This window comes from Panthera onca, chromosome F2 (assembly GCF_046562875.1).
Source record: "Panthera onca isolate mPanOnc1 chromosome F2, mPanOnc1 haplotype 2, whole genome shotgun sequence".
NCBI classification, from domain to species: Eukaryota; Metazoa; Chordata; class Mammalia; order Carnivora; family Felidae; genus Panthera; species Panthera onca.
The window spans coordinates 20,099,219-20,119,583 of NC_138356.1; the positions used below are offsets into that span (position 1 = coordinate 20,099,219).

A 20,365-nucleotide genomic window follows, 5' to 3' on the forward strand; every position below is an offset into this window, starting at 1 on the left:
AAGTGCTTTCTTTTTTTTTTTTTTAAGTTTATTTATTTATCTTGAGAGAGAGAGAGAGAGAGAGAGAGAGAGAAAGAACAGAAGTGGGAGAGGGGCAGACAGAGAGGGAGAGAGAATCCCAAGCAGTTTCCACATTCACAGTGCAGCCCAACGCAGGGCTCTACCTCACAAACCATGACATCATGACCTGAGCCGAAGTCAGATGTTTAACTGACTGAGCCACCCAAGTGCCCCGAAAGTGCTTTCAATTGTTTATTTGATTTCGGCAACCCTGTGGAACATGTCACACAGCTAAGCATCTGTGCCCCTTTTAAAGAATAAGAAACAGAGCCACATTCTTAGGCAATATATACTGAAAAATATTTAGGGGTATAAGACCATGATGTTTTCAAATTACTCTCATCAAGTTCAAGGAAAAAATATATATATATATATAATATATGCATATATATTTCAGTGGGGGGCAGAGATAGCAAGTGAGCAATTGATAAAGGAATTGGGGCCAATTGTTAACAATAGATGAATCTGAGTAAATTATCTTGCTACTTTTCTACAAGGTAGCTCAATTCTCCAAGCCTCAGTGGGTTTGTTTGTTTGTTTGTTTGTTTTTTGGTAATTATTTTCAATTTTTTTTTTACAAATTTTTATTTACAAAAGTTTTTAAAATACAGGAACACAGAGGAGTTAAATAATTCACATACACAAATAGAGCTGATCAGAGGCACAGTGGAGAATGGGATCCAGGTCTTCTATTTCTCCACACCTCCCACAAACCTATAATTTATTTCTATATAAATTGAAAAGTAATTTCCACTTAAAGTATTTAGAAACCACAACCACACCTTTCTCCAATCAATCACCAGTAATCAGTACCATAGCCCAGGACAACTTATTATTATATTACCCATTACAAATCATTTTGACAATTCTACTTTATTTGGTCCTCATAACTCCTTGGATGAAGTTGATAACACAGGCTGTATTGAACCCATTTCACAGATTAAGAAACAGGCTATTAAGGTAACATATCATTCTTATTCATAGCTACTAAATGGCAGAGTCATATTCTACAGTCAGATACTCAAGTCCTCAAATTCCAGAACCACTACTCTTTCCACTATATCCTCTTGACATTACAATGCTTTTTCATACCCTAATGACCATATATCTAAAACTTCTTGGGCTCATGTTGTATTTAGCACTAGAAAAAACAAACAAACAAAAAAAACCCTTCTCTTAAAGAACAAAACAAAATGACTGAAAAAGATGCCTATGTTTTATTTACTAATATAATGTATAATAACAGGTAAGACTTCTTAAGTACCTACCTTCCATGTACAAGTAAGTGCTTTATATACATTATCGAATTTAGTTTTTTTCAACAACTCTATGACCTGGAGTCTACATGATGCAAACAACGAAACGGGATCTGAGAGCTTGACTAAGTTAACTGATATGGTTGACCTATAGGGATCAAATCAGCATCTGGAGTACTCCAGATCCCCTATCATTAATTAAATTGTCCTTATTCCACATTCCCATTTTTTTCTTTAAGCTCAGATGATATTTTAAACCAATTTCTTTATCATACGTCAGTAATTTTTTTTAATTCTGTGAGTGACAGAATTCTTTCCAAGAACATAGTTTGTATGGAAAAGCAAATGTATGAAAAAGCAGGTACCACATCTCATTTACATCAGCAGCAGCCCCCAACACACATTATGCATTGAATAAATGTTTGTTAAATGAATGAATGATGTTTGGAGTTCTCTAAAAAGCTTTTAAGATGTCATGATCTAAATAGTTAAACACAAGACCTAAAAATTAAATTGGTTCAATTCACCAAACCTGGCTTCACAGCAAAGCACACCTTTCACAGCCAGAAAAAAAGAAATAATAACAGAAAACAAATTTCGTTTTTTTAAAAAGCCTTCCCCTAGAAAGTTGAAGTGCTTTGTCGATAATCTGACAGATATGGCTTTTGACCGTCTGGATAACCTCTTGGATTATCATCTCTTGTCTATATGACAAAAAGAGATGCCCAGTCTCACTACTAATCGGACTTTATGAGTTTTTCTCTTTGCTATAACCAGTTGGGGAAAAAAGAGGTGAACCCAGCTGGCTTTCTAAGGTGCCCTGACAGGTGCCCACTGAGCAGTGACACAAGAAGAAACCAGGAAGAGAAAAGAGGAGTTCAAGACAGGTGGTGGGATATACGACACACACTTTTCCCTCTCTTCTTCCAACCCACGCTTTGAGCCATCCCTTTTGTGATTTCTTCCCACTCCAAAGGTTTTGGTAATACTCATCTGTATACATTATTCCTCAAATAAGAACGGTTAGCTGAGCTGAGAAGACCACATTCACCTTCCTCCTTCCTCTATTAGTAATACGACCCCTGTCCTGGCCCTGCACCCTAGCACAGCACACGGACACCTTAAGTGCACAACTTAACCTTACTGCAGTGTAAGGAAATTTCAGGGTAAAAACTGCATTCGTGGAAGTCAGTCACATATCAGGTCTCAGGTTATTTAACTTGGCATGAGTTTAAAGCATAAAGCAATTCCTTTCGGGAACTGCCCATTATCACTCCCTTTGCTGTCCATCATCCTTGCCTCAGGCTCTGGCTCTTAGCCTCTCGTTCTTCTTACTAATGCACCTGCCAGCCCCAGACATGGGTACTTGCAGATTCTGCAGAACGAGACTTTTTCCTGTCTCAGTCTCCGGACATCGTCTAACCAGCATCTCCCAAAGAGTGCAAACTCTGCACTAGCTGTGTCCAGGGCTCTGTCTCACATACCTCTTGCTTTCTCTTCCATTTTCTCAGCCCAATCTGCACCCCTGCGCTTTGCCCCAGCTCCTCTCTCTGGCATATATGTTTTTTGCATACGCAATTTATTCCTCCGCCTGTTCACAAAAAGACTGGAGGGGATAATCTGAATTTGGCACATGCTGAATTTCTTGGATGATGTTCCCTCTGTTCATATTTTCTATGTCTCTCTAACCCACTGTTTTCTAGCAAAAGCTTTCTTAGGATTTCTAACATAAACCCGAACTCCCTGAGTTTACCTAATCCCCTGAATAACTGTTTGTCCCCCAGGCTGAAGTCACAACAATAACATTCGTGTTATTATTAATGATTATCAAGCACTGCCTTCTTTGAGAGAACCCTATTGTTTTCCTTTACATAATTAAATATTCATATTTAAACACGGAAACTTAAGCAACTGTTTATAGGGTCACCCTTTCACTAATGCTTACTGAAAGAAGGAATATATTTTTTACTCGCCCAGGGCAAATAATACTGAACTCATGCTTAGGACACGAACTCCCTAAAAGACTGTTAGAAAAGGGAGGAGGAGAGCCTGGGTGGCTCAGTTGCTTACGCATCCGACTCTTGGTTTCAGCTCCAGTCATGATCTCTTGGTTCATGAGTTTGAGCCCTGCATTGGGCTCTGTGCCAACAGTGTGGAGCCTGCTTGGGATTCTCTCTTTCTTCCTCTCTCTCTCTCTCTGCCCCTCCCCCTCTCATGCTCACTCTCGTTCTCTCCCAAAATAAACTTTTAAAAAAAGAAAAAGGAGGAGAAACTGAACGATAACTGAGTACTTAGCACATGATAGACACTGCTATTCACATTCAGACTTTGTTATTCCTATATTAGTCATTCTAGTTGTAAGCAAAGAGCTAGATGAAAATATTACACACCTGTAGAGCTAGGAATTGGACCCAAGTCTCCAAAAATCAATTCTGTCTCTCAAAAGAAAGTTCCATATAAATGCTAAACAGTAAAACTGGGTCATTAATTACGTGAAAGCAGTTTACATTTTTCTACAATTTACGCCTTTTTTCTTCCGCCAGACTAATTAAATCTCAAATGCTGGTAAAGTGCTTCTTCCCACAACTTACTAGTTTTTTGTTTTTTTTTTTTTTTTTTTGGTAAAAAGCTAGATGAAGTTTCACTGTGAAGCTGGCGAGGAAGAGAAGACCGAGCTTCCAATAAAAACTTGCTAACTGGTGCGGCACACTGTGCGTATCAAAGTGGAACAAGTCCTACAGAATACAGACTGGTCTGCACACTGTTTGCTATGGGCTGGCTGAAGTGCTCATCTCTTAGCCTCATCCCCTGGGCTCACCCCCAAGCCAGGCTTGACAGGGTGGAAACAACCCCCCAGGAAAGCACGACTGCTGATTTGGAATCTAGGGCACAACACACACACACACACCGCTCGGTGTTTTCTGTAAGGCATTATCGCCGTTCCTAATAAGCAAGACACATACATGCTTACTCAATGTGTTTTCCTTTGATTTACATGTCCTGGCTTCTTAAATCATTTCCAGAAGTCCTGAGGAAATGTGACATAAATGTGTTATCTTTTCCTCCAACAGAATGTCAGATCACTTCTTGAAAGATCCTTTCCAAATGCTTTAGTTCAAACCGGTTTTAACAAACTTGAATATATACACCATAATTAGGAAGCCAATTTATTCAGTTAATTTGCATCAGTCTAAATAATTTTTCCTGACAGATGACTTCCGTTCTAAGTACCAAGTACTTTTTAATCCTAGTCAGGTTATTGCTAAGGATAAATGATTTCACATTTCTCATAAAGATGCCAGTCATTAAGAATATTAACGCAAATTCCTTCCCCTTGAATAGAAATGAGCTGTTATGTTAGCAATGTTGCTGCGTCAGCTTTTCTATTGTCAAATACAACAAATGATGAGAAAATCAATTTACTCTTTAGAATTAGTCAAGTGAGGAATCCTTTGAAGTGGGGGTGCCGGGTTTTGCCTGGGTTCTATAATCACATAAAAGCGGGTACTGTATATATGTTGGTAAAATGTTGTGAAATTTAATGAGGACTATTTGCCGCCGTAGACCTTCCAGACAGAATCTATCTCTGAAAAAGAACTCCCCGCTCCTAAAATAGAGGTTTGATGAGCAGCAGATGTGGGTTAAATGAACCCTTGTTCAACTGAACTGAGAATATATTCTGATCTGTACGAGGCACAGGCCAGAAAAGGGGGTGTGATGATATAGCACAGCCTCAACGTTGAGGTTGGCTGTGGAGTTCGAATATATTTATTTACTCCATAAAGTGTCTCTTGTAAGGCAGAATGCAAATGAGCTCTTCGTTAATACATCCTAATAGTCAGAGGATGCCATACATGACGCTCAGGGAACAATTTACAGTTTTACTTTGTAGTCAAAGAATGTGTGGAGGAAAGAAAGTCAATGGGTAGCCATAACCTTTACAGTGATCTATGCCCTGGCAATGATTTGCAAGTTCCACAATTTTTGTTTCTCCACCCATAAAGGGAAGATTAGATCGTTGCTCAAGAATGACAAGCATTTAATATTTGGAAATGACTGTGAAATAATGAAGTGCCTGGATTCTATAGAAATGCCGAGGAGAAAAGAAGATTAATTTCAAACCAAAATCTAGTACAAACACGACCTTCCTATTGTAAATCTCATGAATAGGAAAAGAAATTACATCTAAAGCTTTGTTTCTAGGGCTCAGAATTTGGAAATATATTAATATTGGAATGTTTCAAATGGAGGGGAAAAAGAGCTGTTTATTATAATCTCTTCGGCTGTGGAGATGGGAAAAATTCTTTCTGCTACATTTTACAGAAAGAATGCAGTTAGTAGAGATTTAAATGACAGGAATGGAAGGGTCATCTTTTTATTCTTTTGCCTTCAGGCAGGGCTAAAGTTAAGTCCTCTCAGGAAAGAGAACAATGCCGTTACTCCCAAAAATCTCCAGGTGAGAACGATAAAAATTAAAAAGAGCAGACAGGAAAGCTCTGGGGCCTGGAAATTAATAAAGGTCAGTTCTGGCTGACATAATTTCAGTTAAAACTCATTTCTATTTGCAAATAGCCTGACACTTAGCAAAACTCCAAAGGATGTGATATTTGGCACCAGTTCTCTGCAAAATTCCATTTAGTATCAGTATTCATGTCTGGTCATTGTTTTGTTCACCTCCTCTTCACCCCGTGGGTAAGAGGTTCTAGAATGACCAGACGCAGGATGTCCGACACTGCACATGTGGGAACAACAGCGGTTTGTCAATCACATAGACCACCAGCCCAGGGGAGGCAGACGCTACACGCCTGTAGAGCCACACAGAGGTTGCATTCGGGAACACAGTGAAACAGAAAAGGCTAGGGCGGGGGTGTGGGGGGGGGTGTGGTAGGCTTTGTAGTAACAAGAGGATGAAGTGTACCTTGATTCCAGGGCGGGATACAGTTGGCTTGTTTCAAGGATCGTGTGGTCTGGCAGGGAAGTGAGACTTACTAGGCTGGGGACCAGGTGGAGTGCAGCTGGGGCAGCTGTAGAGGAGCTGGCCAGGTGGGGAGCCTTTCCGCCTGCCGAGGGAAGGGAGGAGCTCACTTTCCCTTGCTATATTTGGCCCCTCCAAGAAAAATGTCTTTGCCACACACACCGTGTCTCTTGTAAAAAGAGTTGCTTTTTTTTAATTTTTTTTTTTATGTTTATTTATTTATTTATTTATTTAGAGAGAGCTCACGCATACATGCGCATAAGCTGGGGACTGGCAGAGAGAGAGGGAGACAGAGAATCCCAAGCAGGCTCAGCGCCCTCAGCACAGAACCCGACGTGGGGCTTGAACCCACGAACTGGGAGATCGTGACCCGAGCCAAAACCAAGAGTCAGACACTTAACCAACTGAGCGACCCAGGCACCTCGAAAGAGTTGCTTTTGACTGGATTAATAAACAGGGGGATGTAAACAGTTTTCTAGTGAGTGCTCTCAAGCCAAGCCTATATAATTAGCAAGATGATTCATGCAAAAGCGTCCTTTGCCACTCACTTTGATTTGAATGAGAAGGGGAAGAGGGTCCTAAACCATCCAGACAAATTACATATTTAATTCCTCACTTGATTTTAATTTGTCACGAGGTGAATATTGACTGACTTGAGACTTACAGCCAATGGCCGAAAACGGTCTAGCTTGCTGAAGCCAAGGTGTTTTTCTGCCTTCCATTTTTCATGAAGAATTCTGTCAGGAAAGACAGTCAGGTCAGATGATCTCTCACTTTCCCTGCTGTTTAACAAGCAAAGAGATAAAGGGTACAGGGAGGCCAGTGGTTTCAGAAAGGGCTTAGACATCTGAAGTTAATGCTGGGCCTATTATAAAATTTGGGGCAAGACATTTAATCTCTCTGGACTTTTTCAGGAGGAAGTTAAACTATATCAAGAAGGTTGGTTTTGTTTTTTGGGTTTTTTTTAGTTTATTTATTTATTTTCGAGACACAGCCCAAGTGGGGGAGGGTCAGAGAGAGGGACAGAGGATCCCAAACAGGCTCCATGCTGCCTGCACAGAACCCAAAGTGGGGCTTGAACCCACAAAACTCCGAGATCATGACCTGAGCTGAAAGCAAGAGTCAGATGTTTTCTTCTTTTTTTCATTTTTTTAATGTTTTTTTATTTTTAAAAAAGAGAGACAGAGCATGAGTGGGGGAGGTGGTGCAGAGAGAGAGGGAGACACAGAATTCATAGTAGGCTCCAGGCTCTGAGCTGGAGCACAGAGCCCAACGCAGGGCTCGAACTTGTGAACTCCAAGGTCATGACCTGAGCTGAAGTCAGAAGCTTAACTGACTGAGCCACCCAGGTGCCCCCAGGAGTCGGATGTTTAACCTACTGAGCCACCTAGGAGCCCCTAGATCAAGAGTTTTAAAATAACTTTTTAGTAGCAAAACCCTTATTTCAAACAAAACTTAAAGTCACTCTATAAAACAGATAGAAATGAAGCTTCTTTGTTTGAATCCAATGACTGGGGCCAAGCCCAACTTACCTGGCCTCCCGACACGTGTCCTCTTTCCCAGTTCTTCCCCAAAGATTCCTAAAGCACTTCCTGGAGAGCCTCGCGTTCCTTAGAATCCAGTTTGAAAACCAGCCGATGAGACACTGCCTAAGGTTCCTCCCAGCTTTCAGCAGAATGGAAAAATTGTAGGCTGGGTAGACAGATAGATGTGGGTTCAAATCCTCATTCTGCCACTTCCTGACCTGAGTTACCAGTTTCTCCATCTGCAAAGTGAAGATAAAAATAGTTCTGTTTTAGGACAACTGCTGCGTTAAGAATGCACGTGAAGCATCTAGCCAGTGTCTGGAACCTAGTAGGGTCTCGCAAATGGGAGCTAGAATAAACGTCATGGCTCTGATTGAGGAAATATCCTATACTTGAACTGCTAAATTGCCACGAGACTTCTGTCATTCCTAAAGCCAAAACCTCAAGAACTTGAGGCAAACATTTCCCTTTAGAACCTGAAATGGTTTTCATTGTTCCCAATTAGTGGAGGCGGGAAAATTCTTCTAACTGACTGAACATTTTGTGTGCACTGGAGAGCATGTACTGTGTAGATACACCCCAAGTCTCTTAAATGACGCCGTGGTCGATCCAACCACCACAGATGGAATTTAAAGCACGTTGCCTTCACCAGAGAATATCAGGGGGGATGTCATTAAGAACACTTTAATGCTAAGCCACAAGAAATTCAGTACCTGACAGCTCACGGTCTATATTTCACCCTGTATCATAAAACGATTCACCAGGGAGCTGTTGTTCGTTTGTGCAATTGCTGTTGTGATAGCCTGTGGTTCTTTCAATAGCGGAGGGGTACCACCCCCCCCCCTGTAAAATGCATCCCAGAAGTCTGATTTCTGAAAATCTCACCTTTGGGGAATTTTCCTGGCATTCTATTAAGTAAGCTCCACTTTATAGGTTTTCTAAATGTAGTAGCAGAGGCTCAGTGGATGCCGGCCATTCTGTTACCCTCGCGAACTTACACCTGAGGGGAGGCTGGCTCTGGTAAAGTCTGGATGCCCCTTTCCGTGTTTTGTAAAGCTTTCCTTTAAAAAACAAACAAACAAAAAAGGTTATGCACAAACCCCTCTAAGCCTAATGCCCAGGTCCACCATCAATATTTTGCCACCACGTGGCTGCGTTCACCTGAGCCCACGGACGTTACCCAGGGCCCCTTCGGCTCCCAGACTGATGGGCCAGGTGAGATCAGGTCGGCTGTCGGTTAAATTCAGGAAACATTCATTAAGCGCCTGCTTGACACAGGCCCCGGTCCCCTAGGCCATCCTGGGGAACCACATAAGTCTCGGAGCCTAGAGGGAGGCAGATGGCCGCTGAAATACAGCAGAGAAGCAGAGCCGGCAGACAAAAGAGGAGAAATTTGGGAAGGATTCTGTGGGGAAGTTGGGATTTAACTAAGCTTTGAAGGAAACGGGAGTGCAGACATTCCAGACTAAGGAGGAGGATGTGAGTAAGGCTAGGAAGCGAAGGAACTGAAAGGCCATCTTTAGAGCATGATTCATATTCTAATGTGCTGGGGTAGGTGAGGCCAAGCGAGGGCTGGGAGGTTGGTCAGGAGCGTGGAGACAAATAAATGGGAGTTCTGAATACCAGGATGAGAAAGTTCCTTAGGAGTTGGGGAGATGGGGAGCAGGGCCGGGAACAGGGCAGGACAAAAAGAATCTTAAAAAAAAAAAAAATAGGAGGTAGCAAGTTGGGGAGGGAGAGTCAGCAAGGAAGATTGATGCTCAGAGTGAATCAGAACTTTCTCAGACCCAAGCTCCAGGGAGGCGGGAAAGAACCCTCTGGCTCGGTCTATTGCTCCCACAGAGGGAAAAAAAAAAAAAAGAGAAAGAGAGAAAGAAACCACGAGACCCACAGAGATTGCAACTGGGGGACTAAAGTTCAGCCCCGGAGCAGGGAGCTCCCTGCAAGCCTTCACCGGGAAAACAAGAGAGGGCGTAGAGAAGCAGCGGCAAACACCTGGTCTGAGTCTCAGAAACATGAGTGTTTGCTCAGCACTTGGTCTCTGGAACGCCCGCCTTTGCAAACACCACATCTTCCCCGTCCACTGCGTCCCGCCACAGGCGGCTACCGTGCGGGCGCCCGGGGCGGGGAGCCGGAACCGCCCGCCCTCCGAGGAGCCTGCCCCCGTCGCCGGCCGGCCAGCTGCAGCTCACTGTTTGTTTGCCGACGTTTGCATACAACACTGAGTTGCCTTTTTTTCCTTCCCAGTCGGTTCGGCGGTGTCCCGAGATTCACCCCCAGAGTAACTTCTGCCTCTGCTCCTCCTCTTCTTGGAACTGCCTTTTGTTTGTCTGGCAGCCTTGGTTCTATGGGGGTGTGTGATGATAATAATACGCGGGCTTATATAACCCTCTTCATCTTGCAAGCACTTCGCAGACAGTCCCTAATGAATCTTCGGGCGGCTGTAGCGGCAAAGAGGAAACCCCAAGCCCGGGCGCGGAGGCCAGAGGGGAGGGCGGCGCGGGTCAGAGGCCGGGCCTCCCTGGCTCCCCGCGCCTCGGAGGTCAGGGGAGATAAGGAACAATGACTCTCGCCCTCGGGAGGAGGAAGGAAGTCCCGCTGCCACCTTATCTCTCCTCCTCTGCACGCTCTCAGTTCCCAGAGCTTGTTCTCTAGAGAAGATTTTGAAGGCGGCTTTTGTAAGTATGATGCTCTGCTTTTTCTTTAGAAAGGAAGGAAACTTTCCTCGCTGCCCTGGTCCACCTCATATTATCTATTCCTCAGGAGTCAGTTTCCCCCGCTCAGCTCTGGTTCTTGGGTGATGGAAAGTGTGCTTCTGGCCAAAGGTCCTCCACCCAGTAGGGTCCCTCCCAAAGACCATGGGAGGGGAAAGAAGTTTGGGTTGATAATGCACTGAACGAAAGAGCACCCCGGCCAGGTGCTGAAATTGGCCACTTTCACCACCTCCTGGTCATGTCTGGCCGTCCCACACACATCTCGTCACCCTAGAGAGGAATCCTGGTTCTTCGCCTGCCTTGTTAGGCAACCAGAAAGGATGGAGGGACTTTAATCTTCAGGTTCTCTGCTTGCAGTGCTCACAAGTTCAGATAAATGGAATTGTTGGAAGTTTCTTTTCACACTCTGAAATAAATCCCGTCTCTCGGTGTAGGCTTGAAAACTTGCACGGGCTTGTATAAACTCTACAAAAGCACTGTAACTGTAGTGGACATGTGAATTGTTATTAAGTTTTTCACCGCATAGCTGAAAGGTCTTAATATTAAAGGAACATGGACACTAACTTCTCAGGCCCTGGCAACCCCCAAAGCTCTGTTATTAAACGGTTCTCGTAAAGAATGCTGAATTCACAGAGTATTTTTCTCAGGGATGATGCTCACTGCTTTGAGAAACTGTCTTTCAACAAAAAGTGAACTTAAAACCCTGGAACAACACGAAGAAAGATACAATTTCTGAACACAAACTAGAACTTAAAGAAAGTTCTATTCTGGGGACTTGTGCAATTTGCATTTACAGAACCATGATTACAACTTGGCTTAAGTATGGCATATAGAAAATTACTGTCTTTACTCAGGTAAGAAAACCGAGACTTAGAAATTGGCAATAATGTAGAAAAACAAGGCCTCTCACTTTTAGTGCCAGAAGTGCTATCTATGATGTGTCCGCTGAGCTTGATTTTCTTTATCTTTAGATACACAGATGCAAAAACCCCATATAACGAGTATGTATAAATGTGCGTGTTTGTGTGTATGTTTATACACATACATATGTGAGAGTTCAGGACAATTAAATATATATTTAAACATATATACTCTTACATTTGTTGTATCTATCTAGTGCTCGGAATTTTACATGATAGCATGACATCCAAAATGGGCCAGGCGGAAAGATTTCATATCAGATTTCAGAATGCCATAGAGCTATTTATTCAGCAAACATAGGATACATTATAAAATTATGTCTGTTTTTAAAGAATCTTTTTAAATGACATTTCCACTTAGAATTCTCTGTGGCTTCCAAGAAATTCTAAGGCATAATTAAAGTTGAAAATGAGACTGGATTCTAGTTGCTTTTACCCCTAAATTTAAAAGTGATCTGTGAACACTAAATTCTATCTGCTAGCTAATGTAATTACAAGGATCGGCCACATAATCTCAACGTTAGCTTCAAAGGCATACTCAGTCATAGTAGAAAGAGTACAAACCACGATGGGGTCCAGATTTGAGGCTTGCTTTTGCCATTACCTGAATATGACCAGCGGCAAGATCTTTAAGATTTTTAGCCTCAGGTTTCACATCTATAAAATAAGTTCAATACTACTTTCCCCAAAGGCAGGATTGTTGAAAGGACTAAAAGGGAATAATATATGTGAAACACCCAGCACAGTGTCTGAAAATAGCAGTGTTTCAGTCAATTTTAGGGCTTTTTAAAACAATTTTTTTAATGTTTATTTTTGAGAGAGAGAGACAGAGACAGAGACAGAATGTGAGAGGGGGAGGGGCGGAGACAGAGGGAGACAGAACCTGAAGCAGGCTCCAGAGTCTGAACCTCCAGCACAGAGCCCGACACAGGGCTCATACTCACGGACTGTGGGATCATGACCTGAGCCGAGGTCGGACACTTAACCAACTGAGCCACCCAGGCACTCCTTAGGGTTTTTCCATGTACTTTATTATGTTTGATTCAGTTCATTCATTTATTGAGCATCTACTATGCATTGCGTGCTATGCTAAGCACTAGTGATACAAAGGTGAATAAGATTAATATCCTGCCCTGGGAGAATTGATAGCCTGAGGAGACAGTTTGAAACGACTGATAATTTTCTTAACAGTGCGATACCTGTAAAAATAGAAGTGTGTTTCAGATGAAGTGACAGAAGTGAAGCTAGAGTGATTATTTCTGCCTGGTGTCAGTCAAAGGAAGTTTCGCAGTGACACGGTGAGTGTGAGTTTTAAAGGATCAGCAAGAGGTGTGGCAGGACTTCGTAGAAGAGAAGAGCATTGGGAGAGAAGAAGGTGTGAGAAAGCATGGGGTGAGGAGCTGATTTCAGTTAATGCCAGAGTGTTGCCTTTAGGAGGGGCTGGGGATTTAGTCAGGGGCCCAATCATGAGTATCCTGGTGCCTCATGCCGAAGTGCTTGGACCTAGTACTGTAGTAAAACTCAAACTCATGCATGGACCAGCTCACGATCTGCAAAAAAATCTGTTTTATCGGTTCAGATCGATATACAAAAAACTTGGGCTGAAATGCAAACCAACTGCACCAGTAAGATATCGTTTGGTTTAATAGACTATTATTGCATTTGTTTGTACCGAACCCATCCCAGTGACGGAAGCATTATAGCACAAGCTTCTTAACTCACCAACCCTAGCACTTTCAGGATCACTTTTTAACCAGTGGGAGTTAAGGGAGGACTTTGCATGGGGCTGAGGAGGCAGCAAGTAGATAGGATTTTTTTGTTTCAGGAAGGTTTTACATACAGGAGTTAGTATCCAGTATGGAGTGGGGGTTGAGCAAAGGCCCAGGGGGCTGGCAATACTATAAACTAGAAGACCAGTTGATAGACTGTTGTAGGGGAGCACCTGGGTGGCTCTGTCGGTTAAGCGTCCGACTCTTGGTTTTGGCTCAGGTCACCATCTCACGGTTCATGGGATCAAGCCTTCCATTGGGTTCTGCACTGACCACACGGAGCCTGCTTGGGATTCTCGCTTTCTCCCTCCTCCTCTGGCCCTCCCCCGCTCATATGCTCTCCCTCTCTCTGGAAATAAATAAATAAACGTTAAAAAAAAAAAAAAAAAAAAAGGACGTCTATTGAAAAAAACAAAAAGGCTATTGTAGTTTTCCGTGAGAAATGCTGAGGTCCTGAGCTGTGTAGGTGGACAATAGGGTGCAGATTCCAGAACTATTTAGAAGGTACGACATTCTCAGCTTGGGGGCTGAATGAGGGAGTGAAAGAAAAAGGAAAGGTCTGTGTTAGTTTTGGGCTCACCCGGGTAGCTACGATGGAATACCATAAAACAAGAGGAGGCACAAGTTTGTAATAAAATTGAGTTCGTTTGGAGGGGTGGTGGGGGAGGGGAGATGTTGAGTTGAGGTGTCAGTGAGAGGGTAGACTCCAACATTGAGTAAAAATCAAAAGTAGTTCTTAAAAAAGTGTAAAAGTTGCCAGATTTGGGGTGGTGGCTTTTGAGGAGAGACAAAGTTTAAGCCCTCCCTATTCTGCTTGGTGCCCCCAAGAAATGTCAATATCTAGACTCACTGGGCTCTGCCCTTTCATCTTGCAACCGCGCTGTTGAGTGGATTGTTTTTCCATTAACTTTTCAACAGGAAGGCCATGTCTAGGGCAGTCTTGCCAATAGCCATGCATACCCTTAAAAAGACTAATCTGTACTTCCTCTGAGCCATCAGGAATGAGTAGAGACTCGGAAAAAAAAGATCTGGGCTAGTAGAATACTTGCTGAGAAAGAACACATATTCTTAAAGAATATTGGATCATGAAGAAGAAGCCCTTCCACAGCAGACTTTTCCACTGCTCTTGAATTAGGGGATACACTCAGAAACTAGAGAAAAGGAGGTAATTTCTAAGACTAAGGCAAAGTTGGTGATTATCTACTTTGCCGTTACTCAGCCTACAACCATTTCCTTCTTCGGTGTGACAAGGGAAGTTCTTCCTATATGCTTGAATGATACGTAACTGGAGAGAACGGGTGGATAACATTTGCGAATTTTTCAAAGATGACAACTGGAAGAATTTTAACATTTAGAATGAATAGAAAACAATCTGATTAACAGGAAGCTGTGACATTTTAAATCTTTGAGGTCTGATTACTTGATTACCTTCGTTTTCTTATACCTTCCACCCTTTCTACACTCAGCACTTAATCTTCTATGGCAAAGCCTCGCTCGGATTTCCCGCATCTCAGAGTGCCTTCCCCACCTGAATGCTTCAGAGCAAACACCACTTATTATGAAACGGGCTTAGCCCCAGACTTCATGACTAGTCTCACAAAGTCATATAATATTTCTGTCTGGTAGGTAAACTGTATCAACATATTTAAAAACAGATTTTAAGAAGCTATTTCCACTTCTGAATGTAAAGAGGTTTATCACTCATCAGAAAGATATATTTGGTTATAAGCTGAATCCCATCTGGCCTCTGATGGTTCACTTCAAAATCCCCCAAACTTCAGAAATTATTTTGGGCTCTTGAAATGATGAAAAAGGTTTCTATTTTTACCAAACTGCTTCCGACATTAAAAAAAGAAAGAAAGAAAAGAAAAAGAAAAATTCCAAAAAGGAACTGTTACTATCTCCATTATACAAAATAATCACCCTCAATATATTTTAGCATAAGATGAACTTGCATCCTGCAAAAGTTTATTATTTAAAGAAGGAGCAAGATACATTTGGGGGAATCCCCATTAGCACAAGAGGAAGCTTGAAGAATGTAGTGAGCTTCCATATATGGTGCTGACCATCCCACACGTAGGCTACTCAAGCCATTTAAAGTCTTGGCTTCATAAGCAAGTGCTCCACTCTCCACAGTCGTTTTGGGTCTGCTGACATGATGATTTACTCCAGGCGGGGTGCCACCAGAGCCACTGCGCTGTCCTGAGCAGTGTTTGAAGAGTGGATAGGCTGCAGCTGTGCAGTCCCCCAGACACCTGAGTGCGGAATATCGCCGGATTCTGCCTCAGTTCGGAAAGCTGGAAGTTCCCCAACTCTCTCTTGGGTTTGGCTTCCTGTTCACATGTTTTCGGTCCCATGTCATTGTGCATGAAGTAATAGTCCCACATGCGAGCACCAGCCACAATGGCAGGATTTGTGTGGTTCAGTGCAAGGTTTCTAATGAGGACAGTTTGGACCTTCCAACAGCTCCTTAGGGAAAGCAGTTTGGAACTGTTATTACTTTCCAAGGCACAGCAAGCAGAGACGGAATGCACTTCTGCAACAAGACTGAAAGCAGCTTCCAGAAGAAATGGAAGGACAACTACCTGAGAAATCTAAGAGTTTACCGTCCACATCTGTCTAAATGTATATGTGTGTGTGGCGTAGATAAATGCCTCCAATTCACGGTTTAAAAACATCAGTTACTGTTTCAGCATTTCGCTATGAACGCTGCTAGTGTTTTCCACCGAGGACTGTTATTTTAATGACATTGCTCTGCACCAAAATCTGATGAGTTTACGAAGTTTGAGAGCCAGGAAATGCAGCTCAGTTTCTGAACAACTGAAAAAAGCCAAGAGTTAAGTTCAATCATCTACTTGCTTTATAGCATGGATTCCTAAGTGCTAAGTACAACGCTAATGCGGAGAGAAAAGCCAAACCAAACTTTTAAAGTACAGTCCTTAAACTATCCAACTCAACTTCCCAGTATATTATCAGCAGGTGAAATTCTGGCACACACCCACATTGAGTTGTGGATGTTAATGTCAAATTAATGGGCATGGGTGCCAGCATTTCCTAGAATTTTAGAGCAGAAAGGGATTTTGGATGTCTCCCAATCTTATCTGTATATTTTATGAACAGAGAAACCGAGATTCACACGAGCACACGCTCTCTCTCTTTCTCTCCCCCCACACGTCTTTGCGTAAGACACATCTGAGTCTTGCGCTGAGCGGTTGCTTACAGAAAATATCATAAGTCTGGCTTGAGAAAGAGAAAGAGCAAAATGGTCTAGAGGTAGGCCAAAGATCCCCTGCTTCATTCAAGTTTGTGTGGCCTAGCTTCAGTGCCGTGTGGACCGGAAATGTATCCTTGCTTCAGGAACCATCCAAGGTCTTAGATTAGATATTTTTGACCAAAACTTAAATAAACTCCAAAACAAACCCGGGATCAATATGTGACTCGGGTTCTGGCGATAAAGTGATGCTCTGGAGTGCCTGGGTGGCTCAGTTGGCTAAGCGTCCGACTTCTGTCAGGTCATGATCTCGTGGTCCATGACTTCGAGCCCCACTTCGGGCTCTGTGCTGTCAGCTTGGAGCCTGGAGCCGGCTTCGGAGGATTCTGTGTTTTCCTCTCTCTGTGCCCCTTCCCTGCTCAAGCTCTGTCTCTGTCTCTCTGTCTCTCTGTCTCTGTCTCTCTCTCAAAAATAAATAAACATTGAAAAAAAAGTGATAAATAAGTGAATAAAGTGATGCTCAATCAGTGCCCGGTACTTACCAGGGGCCACATTATGATTAGAGTATGAGATGTATATAAAATCCCAGGTATAATCTCATGCTTAGCAATCTTAAAACCTGGTTGGAGAGATGAGACCTTCACCCGTGTAGGCAGCAGCAACAACAGTGGGGGCTGTATAACTAAACGTTACATTTGTGGAACAAATTTCTAAGTGTTGGAGGGCTGACGCCAGAAATGAAAATGGACCTTGTCAAGAAATGTCAGGACTTCAGCTGATCCCAGACAGGTGCTTAGAATTTGAATATGTGGAGGGAATAACTGTGGCTTTTTCTAGGTAAGGAATGGCAGAAATGAAAGCATAAAGAGAGTCTCACAGGGGACCCTGAGGAAGCCAGGCTGGTGGGAACTCTCCTATAGCGTTTCCCTACCTGACTGATGGATCACAGAGCCCCCTGTATTGTCTTACATTACTATCTACTAAAATGTGACTGAAATATAAACCCTAAAAAAAACCTGGGCGTAACTCACTTGAATGATATTTATATAACTTTGCGTCCACAATATCATTATATTTGTATCATTGAAAATCAAAAAGAAATTACAGACTAAATATAAACGAAACCATAAACTAATAACATTCTCTTTAATAATGTTAATTTTATTTGCCAGATGATGCTGTTTTGCTGAAATTGAAGAATAAATTTGTTTCAGCAAAGTGTTCATTAATGAAATTCTAAAAAGAAAAAACATTTTAATAAGAAATTTCTTTATTTTTATTAGTAAGAAATTTCTATTGCACATTGAGTACTATGCCTATTTATAATGAATTGGTACGAGTGCTACGTGTAAATGAAGACAGGATCCAGGCAATACATCTGCTGGGATCAAGGTTATGGGACAGAAAACTGCGATGGCTCAACTGTCTTATCACCTTGCTCTATTCTGGCCAATAAAACTTTACACGGCACTGCAAGAGGTATTTGACTCCCATGGGCACATACTTATCAGGCAGATATTTAGGCTGCCTCTGTTCTTTCTGTAATAGCCGGTAGCAATTAAATTGTTACATTATTCGCCCACAAATTGTCATTTTAATGATGACAAATCAGAGCCTCCATGTATAAAATTTACGAAAAGTCTGATCTCGGTCCATGAAAATATCTTTTGATTGCAAATTACCACTGCAAGAGCTAAAACAACAACAACAAAAATTAACCCCAATTATAATGCTTGCCAATGTTTACTGTGTGCTTATGATGGGTCATGAACTCTTCGAAATTTTTTACATGGATGCTTGCATATAATTCTCACATCAACCCTGTGGGTTAGATACAATGTTAGATCTCCATTTTTCAGAGGATACTGAGGCATAGGCATCTAATTCCAGGGTCTGCTACGCCCAATAGTATATTCAGAACGATTGCACAAAGGATGTTCTTTGGCCTTAGGCTATGCCAGCGCGACCATCCCAGATACTTATAGCTTTACGTTCACGTGTTAACTTTTACTTCCAGAGATCACAGGGTGTCATGCATAATTATAAAAAAAACATTTCTATGTCCTCCAGGGACGTATTTAAAAAGTAGACATCCGTGTGATACTTATAACAGTTTGTAATATTATCAGAGACGTGAGAACAGAGAGAGTAGAAGTCCTCCAGCTCACCAACCCCCAGAACGGGAAGCACAGGGGAGTAGTTCAAGGGCCAGCTGGGTTGGGTGTGCCAGATTACAAGGGTGGCGTAAGTGGGTGGAGGAGTTGAGCTTCTGTCAGGAATGGAAAGAGACATGATAAGGGTGGCGTGGGAAGAAGGGTCCTGCAGCAACAGGCCAGCTCCAGGGAGTCCCTGCTGCAGGAACCTCACTATAAGAATGAAGCTTCCAGAACAGAGCAAAGGACTAGGTACTGCCCCACATTCAACCTGGATCACTAGGGCCAGTTAAGATCGAGAAGAGATCCCAGGTCTATTTTCCTGAGGGAGATCATCTCTACCCATTACCTCTGAAATTCCCCTCTGCATATACCAATAGACAGTTGTTTTTACCAGTGAAGAGGTAAGAAAGCTCCAAATGAAATGTTTTAATATTTATTTACATGGGCAAGAGAAATACCTTTTCAAGGTAAAGGAGTTTTGGGGTTATTAGATCATGTGTGATGTTTTCCTATTCTTTTGTATTTCTTGTATCTTATATTTTCTGATAAGATACACATTATATATCTAATATTTTTCTATATTATAAATCATAGATGTGTACATGTTAAAAATGTGCTATTCATGGCAGCAAGATTGCATCATCAAATACTTAATGCATTAAACTGCGTGTTTCCTCTTATTCAAAGTATCTAAGTTGATTTTAGTTACTTACATTTTTCAACTGTCATAAATGCAGAATAGAAACAAATTTAACCACTTGTTAAATAAGTAGCAAGGTAGCTTACTTTGCTACTCATCAAATAATAGCTTACAGCAACTTTAGGAGATTTTATGACTCAGCACATTTCCCTTTAAAACAGGTCTCATAACCTCAAATTAGATGTCACTCAACTTTTAAACTCGGAACACCTTCTAAACTTTTGAAAAGAAACTCTTCTCTATTAGTCTTAGGAAATCCAGTCAAAGAGTAATATGAAATGAATCTGAGGGAAAGTCTTTCCCTTGATGAAGAGAGAGTCAAATGGAAACTTCTACAAAAGGACTGAATTACTCACCATACTTCAAAGTCTCTTGCAAGTGATTGTAAGAAAATCGGCGTGGATAAAATTTGGAGAATATTATTCCTAATGATGTTCTCTTTTGAAGTTGTGAAAGGGCGCTATCAGAAAGATAAGAGAAGCCACTGATAAAATGCAACTGAGGACACTTTGACTCTTCTCCATCGTAGGTGCTGACTGCCACCCACCACTGTCTGAAGAAGGCGAACTTGGCAGATGACGTGAAGGTTCTCCAGGACAGAGTAACTGCAGAACATCTTCAAAGGTACTCGTATCAAACATTTATCTCTTAGTTAATTAAACCAAGGTGCTAATTAAACCTGAGCACACCATGTCACTTGAGGAGAGGAGAGTTCCATGGATGGGGAATTGTAAGAAAGAGAGCCTTCCTGTAACATTTTCATCCTTCTTGGCTGAGAGAGCTAAAAGGGGCCTTAAATGTGGTAGAGCCATTTCATGAAATTAGGCTTCAGGAATGGCAAAAGAACCATCTGAATAATGAGTATTTGAAGAATCAGGGTGCCTGGATGGCTCAGTCAGTAGAGCCTGTGCCTCGTGATCTAAGGGTTACTGGGTTTGAGTTCCACGTTGGGTGGAAAGATAGAAAGAAAGAAAGAGAAAGAAAGAAAGAAAGAGAGAGAGAGAGAGAAAGAAAGAGAGAAAGAAAGAAAGAAAGAAAGAAAGAAAGAAAGAAAGAAAGAGAAAAGAGAGAGACAGAA

At 42.1% G+C, this 20,365-nt stretch overlaps 1 protein-coding gene and 1 long non-coding RNA gene across 6 annotated transcripts in view; one reads left to right on the top strand and one right to left on the bottom strand.

Moving 5' to 3' along the window:
- The window catches only part of SULF1 (sulfatase 1), a 176,880-nt gene that overhangs the window by 14,721 nt on the left and 141,794 nt on the right, over positions 1-20,365 (top strand). For 2 of the 4 annotated variants that reach the window (XM_060610705.2, XM_060610706.2), the window contains exons 1-2: positions 10,248-10,495; positions 19,817-19,911. The gene's annotated coding sequence lies outside the window, so the exon portion shown is untranslated. Of the gene's footprint in view, positions 1-10,247; positions 10,496-19,816; positions 19,912-20,365 lie in introns of those variants that run through there. The other 2 variants (XM_060610699.2, XM_060610700.2) reach the window with 2 other exon arrangements.
- Positions 7,473-10,115, bottom strand: LOC132664166 (uncharacterized). 2 transcript variants are annotated; one of them, XR_009603489.3, is made up of 3 exons: positions 10,010-10,115; positions 8,703-8,878; positions 7,473-8,056 (listed from the first exon to the last, which is right to left on the bottom strand). It is a non-coding gene; the product is annotated as an uncharacterized LOC132664166 (long non-coding RNA). The 2 variants fall into 2 exon arrangements; XR_013553530.2 differs by lacking the exon at positions 10,010-10,115 and adding an exon at positions 9,813-9,926.